Source organism: Arvicanthis niloticus, chromosome 27, assembly GCF_011762505.2.
Source record: "Arvicanthis niloticus isolate mArvNil1 chromosome 27, mArvNil1.pat.X, whole genome shotgun sequence".
Classification (NCBI taxonomy): domain Eukaryota; kingdom Metazoa; phylum Chordata; class Mammalia; order Rodentia; family Muridae; genus Arvicanthis; species Arvicanthis niloticus.
The window spans coordinates 7,581,666-7,591,564 of NC_133435.1; the positions used below are offsets into that span (position 1 = coordinate 7,581,666).

A 9,899-nucleotide genomic window follows, 5' to 3' on the forward strand; every position below is an offset into this window, starting at 1 on the left:
TTATTTCCTAATAATTATATTATGCCCGTGTATCTATATGAATGTACACCACTTGGGTGAACATAGAAGCCAGAAGACAATCTCAGACCCTTCACTGGTTATGAACAGTCATGAATTACCTTCCAATGTGAATGCCAAAAACTTGTTTTTATCAAATATTGCCTTTCATCAATGCAACATTTATTTTTACATTAATTTATTTATTCACCTTATATGTCAATCATAGCCTCTCCATCTCTTCCTAGTCCCCACTACAAAGACCTTTCCCAACTTTGTCCTCTGAGAAGAGACCCCCCCCAACCGGGTGTCAGCTGACGCAGACTCATCAAGTCATTACAGGACTTGGTGTATCCTCACCCACTGAGGCCAGAGAAGACAGCCCAGACAGGGAACAGGATCCATAGGAAAGCAACAGTATCAAGGACTGCCTATGCTCCAGTTGTTGGGAGACATACATGAAGACCAAGCTGTATATCTGCTACATATGCGTGGAGTCCTATATCCACCCCATGCCTGCTCTTTGGTTGATGATGATTCAGTCATTGGAAGTCCCCAAGAGTCCATGTTAGTTGATTCTGTGGTCTTCTTGTAAAATCCCCTTCCCCTTCAGGTCCCTCAATCCTTCCCCCAATTCTACCAAAAGACTCCTAGAGCTCCATCAAACAAGGACATTATGAAAATTGCAGGCAAATGGATGAAACTAGAAAATATCATCATTAGTGAGGTAACCTAGAACCAAAAAGACTGGCATGGTATGTGTTTTTATAAGTGGACATTAGCCGTAAAGTACAGATAACACAGTACAATAACAGACCCAAAGAGGACAAATAACAAGGAGGTCTCAAGAGAGAATGCTTGAATCTCACTCAAGAGGGGAAATCAAATAATCAATGCCCATACTTAAAAATTTGAATTCTATTTGTATTTGGTGTAAAAAACCAGTCAGGTTGCTAACATCAGGTTTGGCAATTAGTGTTTCTTCAGTAGAGTTTCTGTGCTAAATTGATTTCAGTAACTCAGGTCCTCTGCAAAACAATACACCCATCTTTCCAATACCCTGATAGATGTTTTAAAAATTCCTTCATTAGGAACCTCCAAAATCAAAAAGTTCCACCGACACACTTCAAAAGTAGGCTCAAATATTTATATATAATTTCCTGCATTCTTTGTCCTCTTTTGTAAGGGAGGGTGTGCTTTAAAAATTTCTTTGGATAATTTCCTGGGACTATCAACATTTCCTATCACTGTGTGAGTAGTTAGAAGATGCTGCAGCTATGGCAACAGAAGCATACAGTTGCGATTTTGGGCATGAGGTGTATATATTCATCCTGCCCCCTGTTCGGTGGGATTTTTTTAAGTGTTCTGAGCTTTGTTTTTTCATTAATGAAATTGATATGTGGGGAAGACAATAACAGTGTGAATGGGAAGAGGAAACGGCCATAATGAATTCCTGGACAGAGTAGTTACCTAACTCTGCCCCTTCTTTACCATCAAGTAAGAGGATATAGGTGGTGAGAACAGATATGTCAAAATCTTGATGTGCTCGGTATAATAAAAAAGACATAGTAAGTATGCAGCAACTATGATAATTAATTGGCAAAGAAAGACAAACTTTATCAGGAGTACTGAAAGACACAACAGTGTAATTATTACAGCAAATCATTGAGTATGAAGATTACATTAGTCAAAATTCAAAATATTTCTCAGTAGAGAAAAATTTCCTCTTTTATATGTGAACTAACAGAGGTAAAAACCTAATATATCAAGTTTAATATTTAAGACAGTAATATTTAACCCAAGAGAAAAATAATTCACCTACTTACTTTAACTCCATTCAAGTTTTTAGAGTTGTGATGAAAGAATGTTGCAAGCATGGGCAGTATGACCCCAATCTCTATGAATTAGAAACCCAGCTAGGGATATCTACTAGGGCACAGCTACACATTATGCATTTAGACAGACTCTGATAATGTATCATACCCCCAAAATGGTGCTTCGTGTGGTTGAGCAGCATGCTAATTTGGCTGTCTGCCTTCTAGAATGTGGAGTCAAAACTCTAGAGGCCTGAGTAGTTTCTCAATGCTGGACCACAGTATGGTCTTACATCATTGTGATGGCTTCATTGAGAAGGAATATTGACATTATCTTGACATGAATATAGTAGATGGAGCTGCAAACAGTTATGGCTCTTCTGTTCCCATAATCAATTACTCAGCTTCACTGCCTGAATGGTAGACTACCACACTCTACAGAGAACACTTTGGAATAGCCTTGAAGAGCTGAGCTCACTTAGTCATTACTCCATATTATAAATTCATTGGATGTTGATTAATGTCCAACGTCAGTGCAATACCAGGAAATATATAAGGATATTAAACCCTTAAAATGCTTAGGTATGATAAATTCTTAATCTATTGATGTATTTTAAATAGGTGCGTGAACATCATTTGTTATAGCTTTGACAGCAGTGTCCATTTTAATAAAACTACATGCAACTTTATTTAAAAATTAAAGGAAATGAAAAAGTTCAGTTTCTTTGTCATAATACTTTTTTACTTTAAATTCTGATATGTTTTCATTAAATTTAGTCTAAGTATGTAAGTTTATTATGCTGATATAGTTGTTAGATTTTGTTGATGTGTGATAGAGTTTACTGTTCCAAAAGAACTCATATAGTTAACTCTCAGATATCCATGGAAAGCAAGATGTTATGCTAGCAGAAATGTAATCAGAGATATGATACATATCTTACATTGGGTAGATACGTATCTCTGATACCAAATTTTTAATGATATCACTTATTGCAATCTATGTGTCTTTCTTGGGATCTAACTTTTTTATTTTCTACATTAATACCGATTCCACATTTTTTTTTAGTTTATCTGGAAGAAATAATATGTCCTACCTGGAACCTAAATTTCTTATTTTCTACAAAAGTAATGACCCTATTACTTAATAATCTTATATTTGCAGTTTAGTTGTAAGAATTAGTAAGTAAAATATTGGAATGGTTCATACGATATGTTTTACAGTATTTTGTAATTCTCTGGAATTAATTTTTTAAGTTTTGATTCATAATAACAATTATTGAAGGCTTCTCTAGATTTATATTTTACTGAAATGGGCCCCCCGACCCTAGGGACATCAAGTCTCAACAGACACATCCTCTCTCTCTGAGGCCAGACAAGGCAGCTCTGGGCTACATATGCTTCCAGGGCCTCAGACCAACTCCTGTATGCTCTTTGGTTGGGGACTTAGTTTCTGGAAGCTCACAGAAGTCCAGGTTATTTGACAATGTTGGTCTTCCTATGTGGTTGTTATACCCTTCAGCTCCTTCAATCCTTACCATAACTCTTCTATAGGGGTCCCTGAACACAATCCAATGGTTGGCTATAAGTATTTGTATCTGTCTGAGTCAGCTTCTGGTAGAGTCTCTCAGAGGACAGGAGGCATGCTAGGCTCCTGTTTGAAAGCACAACACAGCATTAGTAATAGTGTCAGAGATTGGTGTCCACCTATGGGATGGATACCACATTGGATCCTGTCTGGTTACTGGAGGTAGTCTCTTCAGGTTCCATATCCTGACAGTTGGACTTTTTGGCTAAGGTCACACACAGTGAGTCTGGGAAATCTCCCCCATCCCAGATCCCTGGGATTTTTTAGATATTTCCTCTGACCCCCATCGCTGGCAGCTTCATATTTCCATTCATTCTCCTGGCCCCTGGGTCTCTCTCCTTTCTCTCTCCATACCTGATCCTACTCCATGTCTTCTCTCTCTTCTCCTCTGCACCCCATTACTATTTTATTTCCTCTTCTAAGTGGAATTTAAGCATTCTTATGTCGGCCATTTTCTTTGTTTACCTTCTTTGGGTCTGTGAGGTGTATCATGGATATGCTTTACTTTTTGGTTAATATCCACTTATGAGGGAATGCATACCATGTATGTCTTTTTGGTTCTGTGTTACCTCACTCAAGATGATATTTTCTACTTTCACTCATTTGTCTGCAAAATTTAATTTGTCGTTTTAAAAAATACCTGAGTAGTATTCCATTGTGTAAATGAATCACATTTTCTGTATCCATTCTTCATCTGAAAGGCATCTGGATTGCTTCCAGATTCTGGCTATTACAAATAAGGCTATAGTGTACATAGTGAGCTCCTTGAGGTATGACACAGTACCTTTTGAGTATTCTCCCGGGAGCAATATAACTGGGTCTTCAGGTAGAACTATTTCAAATTTTCTGAGAAAATACCAGATTGATTTCCAGAGTGGTTGTACAACTTTGCACTCCCACCAGCAATGGAGGCATGTTCCTCTTTCTCCACATCCTTGCCTACATGCTTTTATTTGAGTTTTTGATTTTTAGCAATTCTGATTGGTGAAAGGTGGAGTCTCAGAATCATTTTGATATGCATTTCCCCAATGAGTAAAGATGTTGAACATGTCTTTAAGTGCTTCTCAAGCATTTGAGATCCCTCTGTGGAGAATCCTCTGTTTAACTCTGTGATTTTAATTGGATGTTTTGGGTTTTTGAAATCTAACTTTTTGAGTTCTTTATATATTTTGGATATTAGCCCTCTGTCAGATGAAAGGTTAGTAAAGATCATTTCCCAATCTGTTGCCATTTTTCTCCTATTGCGAGTGTCTCTTGCCTTAGAAAGTCTTTTTGGAAGGAGGAGGGAGGATGGGATAGGGGATTCTAGAGAGGGGGAATGGGAAAAGGAGATGACATCTGAAATGTAAATAAATAAAATATCCAATAAAATAATTAAAAAAAGAAAAGCTTTTTGGCTTCATGAAGATCCATTAATTAATTGTTAATCTTAGAATCTAAGCCATTGTTTTCCTGTTCAGGAAATTTTTCTCTTGTGCCATATGTTCAAGGCTATTCTCTTCTATCAGATTAAGTGTATCTTTTTATGTTGAGGTCCTTGATCTACTTGAGCTTGAGCTTTGTGCATGGTGATGAATATGGATCAATTTGCATACTTCTACTTTCAAATCACCAGTTAGACCATTTGTTGAATATACTTTCTTTTTCCCATAATGCAGTTTTAGATTCTTTGTCAAAAATCAGATGTCCATAGGTCTGTGGGTTTATTTTTGGGCTGTTGACTCTATTCCATTGATCAATGTGTCTATTTCTGTAGCAGTGCCATGTGGTTTTTAACCATTCTTGCTCTGTAGTACAGCTTGAGGTCAGAGATGGTGATTCCTCCAGAAGTTCCTTTATTGTTCAGTGTTGTTTGAGACATCCTGTTTGTTTTTTGTTTGTTTGTTTGTATTTCCATATAAAGTTGAGATTTGATCTTTCAAGGTCTATAAAATATTGTATTGGAATTTTGATGGCAATTTCATGGAATCAATAGATTGCTTTTGGTAAGATGACCATGTTCATTATGTTAATCCTGACTATCGATGAGCATGTGACAACTTTTTCCATCTTCTGAGGTTTTCTTTGATTTCTTTCTTCAGGGACTTGAAGTTCTTGTCATAAAGGACTTTCACTTGTTTGATTAGAGTTACACTAATATATTTTATATAATTTGTGGCTAATGTAAAGGTGGTTATTTCTCTAATTTCTTTCTCAGCCTGTTTATCAAGGAAAACTGTGGTTACAACTCAACTCTGTGTGTTCTTTAATTTTTCATATCAGAAATAATAATCATCTAGAAAATTCTAAGAAAATGGGATATTTGCACATTATCTTGTTATGTCAATTACCTTTTCATCTGTGTGAGTCTTTAAAAATGCTTCAAAGAGAGGAAGGGTTTGGCTAATTAACAACATAGTTTAATGGGAGATATGCCTCAAAGTGTTCATATCTTGGAGGCTATATGGGTGTGAGAAAAGGAATAATAACTTATGCTATTGTTCTGATGTCAACAATAGAAAGAATGATAAAATTCAAATTCTGTGAGTCAGTTAAAGGTGTAGAACCATCCTCTTTGTTTTCAAATGCAGATCCCTGATGTTCTGCTCTGGTGAGAAAAGTTGTCTTCTGTTGAAATTCCTCCAATTTACTAACTAAAAACCAAATAATTTAATAACTTGTCATACTAAATCATTTTTCTGATGACAGAATATTTCTTTGAACATTTTCATTTATAAATGAGATACAGGAAGTAATACTTGGACTCTAATTGTACCATTTCATTCACTATCACCAATAGATAATTTTGTTTTGTTTTGTTTTTCGAGACAGGGTTTCTCTGTATAGCCCTGGCTGTCCTGGAACTCACTCTGTAGACCAGGCTGGCCTCGAACTCAGAAATCCGCCTGCTTCTGCCTCCCAAGTGCTGGGATTAAAGGTGTGTGCCACCACTGCCCGGCTAGATAAATTTCTTATTCAACCAATTTTAATTTTGTAAAAATTATTTCAGTCAAAATATAATTCAACATAAAGAAGTAATTTTTCAAAATCACTTACTTTCCAAATGTCAAATTTAGATTCTTGGGAAGCAGCTGCCTTTTAATATGGGCATTTGATTGCTTAAGTCAGGTTGTGATGCACAAAACACACCCCAACTCTACTGAGCTTTTTCCCAGCCCTAAGACACCACTGATGCATGTTTTCCCCAAAATTGATTTCAACCTGAGATTATCTGGTGAGATTCCACATAGCAGCTCATTATTTTTCATTATCAATTTAATGGATAAAGTGTTATATATATACTCCCAGTATCTTTTCCTATGGCCAAGAACATTTTGTTATAGGCTATTAAGTATGGTTTAATATTTTATTCTAAGGTGATAACTACAACCCCCAAATGATCAAGGTAACAGTATAGTATGTACAGGCTTAAGTTCTCATGCTAATTATGTTACACTAAAACCTGTTTGCAGTATCTCACATGTAGACTAAAAGAAGCCTGACCCTCAATTGGCTTTGAATGAGAGCATTGGTGCAGGTGGAATCACCCCACTCAGCCAGAAAGTAAGAATGGATTAACAATTTACACTACAATTGTAAGCATTTTCTTTCTTTCTGTACTTAGATGATTTACTCTAGTGTCTCATGAAATTAGACAACCTCTATGGCACTTATATATTTTTGTTAGTTTTTTTGTTTTTGTTTTTGTTTTGTTGCCTAGGCTAGTCTTGAAATACTGTTCTTGCAGGATAGTTGACCACACTATGAAGCCTGACATTGTGTTATTTACTGAAGAAAAAAAAAACCCTTTTTGTAGTCATGGTATGTTTCAACCCTTAGCATATATCTTTAATTCCTCTGGCTAAAATGCAAGCCCATGAGTACACATTGTTAATTCCAAACAATGAAAGTAAAGTTAGCTTGTAAAAGGAAGCACTCATTATCCTGGTTTTTTTGTTATTCCAAAAGAATTTGCAAATTGCTCTTTCTATCTCTATGAAGAATTGAGTTGGGATTTTGATGGAGATTGCACTGAATCTATAGATTGCTTTTGGCAAGATAGACATTTTTACTATATTAATCCTACCAATTCATGAACATAGGAGATCTTTTTGTCTTCTGAGATCCTCTTTGATTTCATTCTTCAGAGACTTGAAGTTCTTGTCATACAGATCTTCCACTTGCTTGGTTAGATTCACATCATGATATTTTATATTATTTGTGACTTGTCTGGCACTTCCTCAGAAAATTGGACATAGCATTACCTGAAGATCCAGCTATACCACTCCCAGGCATATTCCCAGAAAATGCTCCAACATATAACAAGGACATATGCTCCACTATGTTCATAGCAGCCTTATTTATAATAGCCAGAAGCTGGAAAGAACCCAGATGTCCTTCAACAGAGGAATGGATACAGAAAATGTGGTACATTCACACAATGGAGTATTTCTCAGCTATTAAAAACAATGAATTCATGAAATTCTTAGCCAAGGATGGAACTAGAAAATATCATCCTGAGTGAGGTAACCCAATCACAAAAGAACACACAGAGTATGCACTCATTGATAATTGGGTATTAGCTCAAATTCAACTCACAGACCACATAAATCTCATAAAGAAGGAAGACCAAGTGTGGGTACTTTGGTCCTTCTTAGAAGGAGTAACAAAATACTCATTGGAGCAAATATGGAGAGAAAGTATGGGATAGAAACTGAAGGAGGGGTTGTCTGGAAACTGCTCCACCTGGGTATCCATCCCATGTGCAGTCACCAAAGACAGATGCTGATGTGAATGCCAGGAAGTGCATTCTGACAGGAGCCTGATATAGCTGTCTCCTTAGAGGTCTGACAGACCCTGCCTTATACAGAGGCTGATGCTCACAGCTAACCATTGAACTAATCATGTGGTTCCTAATGGTGAAGTGAGAGAGAAGACTGAAGGAGCTGAAAGTGTTTGCAGCCCCATGTGGGGAGCAACAATACCAACCAACCAGAGCTCCCAGGGTCTAAACCACCAGCCTGGGAGCACATGGGGAGGGACCCATAGCTCCAGCCCTATATGTAAGGGAGAATGGCCTTGTCAGACATAGGTGGGAGAGGAGGTCCTTGGTCCCATGAAGGTTGGATGCTCCAGTGTAGGGGAATTTCAGGGTGGGGAGGTGAGAGTTGTTGGGTGGGTGGGGGCACATCCACAAAGAAGCAGGAAGAGGGGGAATGAGACTGGGGGTTCCTGGGTGGGAAGGAAATGGGAAAAGGGGATAACATCTAAAATGTAAATGAAATATCCAATAAAAATATTATTTAAATAAGGAAGCACTCATGTTCGAAAGTGATGTTTAATTGAATGACCAAGTGATGAATCAGAGACAATTTTGACAGGATATGGTATGCCCAACTCTCCAGAGAAGTAGGAGGAACAGGAAGCTACTTAAGATAGCAGTGCAGAGGGATAGAAAGGAAGGAGGCAGTTTTATTGGGATTGTTTTATGGAGAGAGGTTGCAGAGAGAGAACAAGCTAGAAACAGGTGAAGACAGAACAAGCCTGAGAATGAGAAGCCAGAAGATGAGAACAGATTGCCAGAGTTAGCATGAGGCCAAGCAGAGCAATTCAGGAAAAGCTGTTTGGAAAGGAGCTTGAGGCACAACAGCTGATATAACAAGCCAGGCAGAGTTCAGAAATGACTAAGCAGGGATAACTTACTCAGCAGTATCAGAGACTGAAAACATTCTAGGTCTAGATTAGATTGTACAGAGGCTAGAAGCTTCCAGGAATAGATCTAGGTTAGTGCACAGAGGTAGTAAGATTCTAAGATGATAATTATAACAGGCAAATAAAAATAACTTTACATGGTGTAGCTAAGGCAGGGTTTGAACACAGAATCTTTCTGTCTCAGCCTCCTGAGTATTGAGGAATACAAGTTCAGCTCCATCAGGCCCAGCACCCTCTAAACATCATTGCTTTGCTTTATCATTAAAGCAGGTATATTCGTGCATAATAATATTTCCAACTTTTCATAGGTCATAGCTTCTATTTTATCTTGAAACATGTCATGCCATTGCATTCATAATAAAAGATATCATTACCAGATAATGTCAGGGTAAAATTTATGTAGTGACAAATGATACCAAGTGAAGCAAAGGAATTGATGTGTACAAAATTCATTTCATGTGCCCAATACATTAAGGGAAATACTTGAAGAATAAGAAAATCCCATATTATATTTAACATAAGATATTCAGTTGAGATTTTAATTAAATTATGTTCTACTTATAATCTGACTAAAATCAGGCAGCATTTCAAAAGTCCAAATTTAAAGACTTTAATGTATGAAAAGCCAGATCTTTAACCTGTTTATAACTATATTTGATATGTTCATGCTTTAAATAGTTTAGATTTATTTATTTTATGTGTATGAGTCCTTTACTTGAGTGTTTGTGTGTGTGTGTGTGTGTGTGTGTGTGTGTGTGTGTGTACCAGGAGTCCATGGAGGTCTGAAGAAAATCTGTTGGATCTCCTGAACT

At 37.1% G+C, this 9,899-nt stretch overlaps 1 protein-coding gene across 1 annotated transcript in view; it reads left to right on the forward strand.

The window, feature by feature from the left end:
* Cntn5 (contactin 5) overlaps window positions 1-9,899 on the forward strand; it is a 1,035,258-nt gene that overhangs the window by 160,211 nt on the left and 865,148 nt on the right. The gene's annotated exons all lie outside the window — the stretch shown is intronic.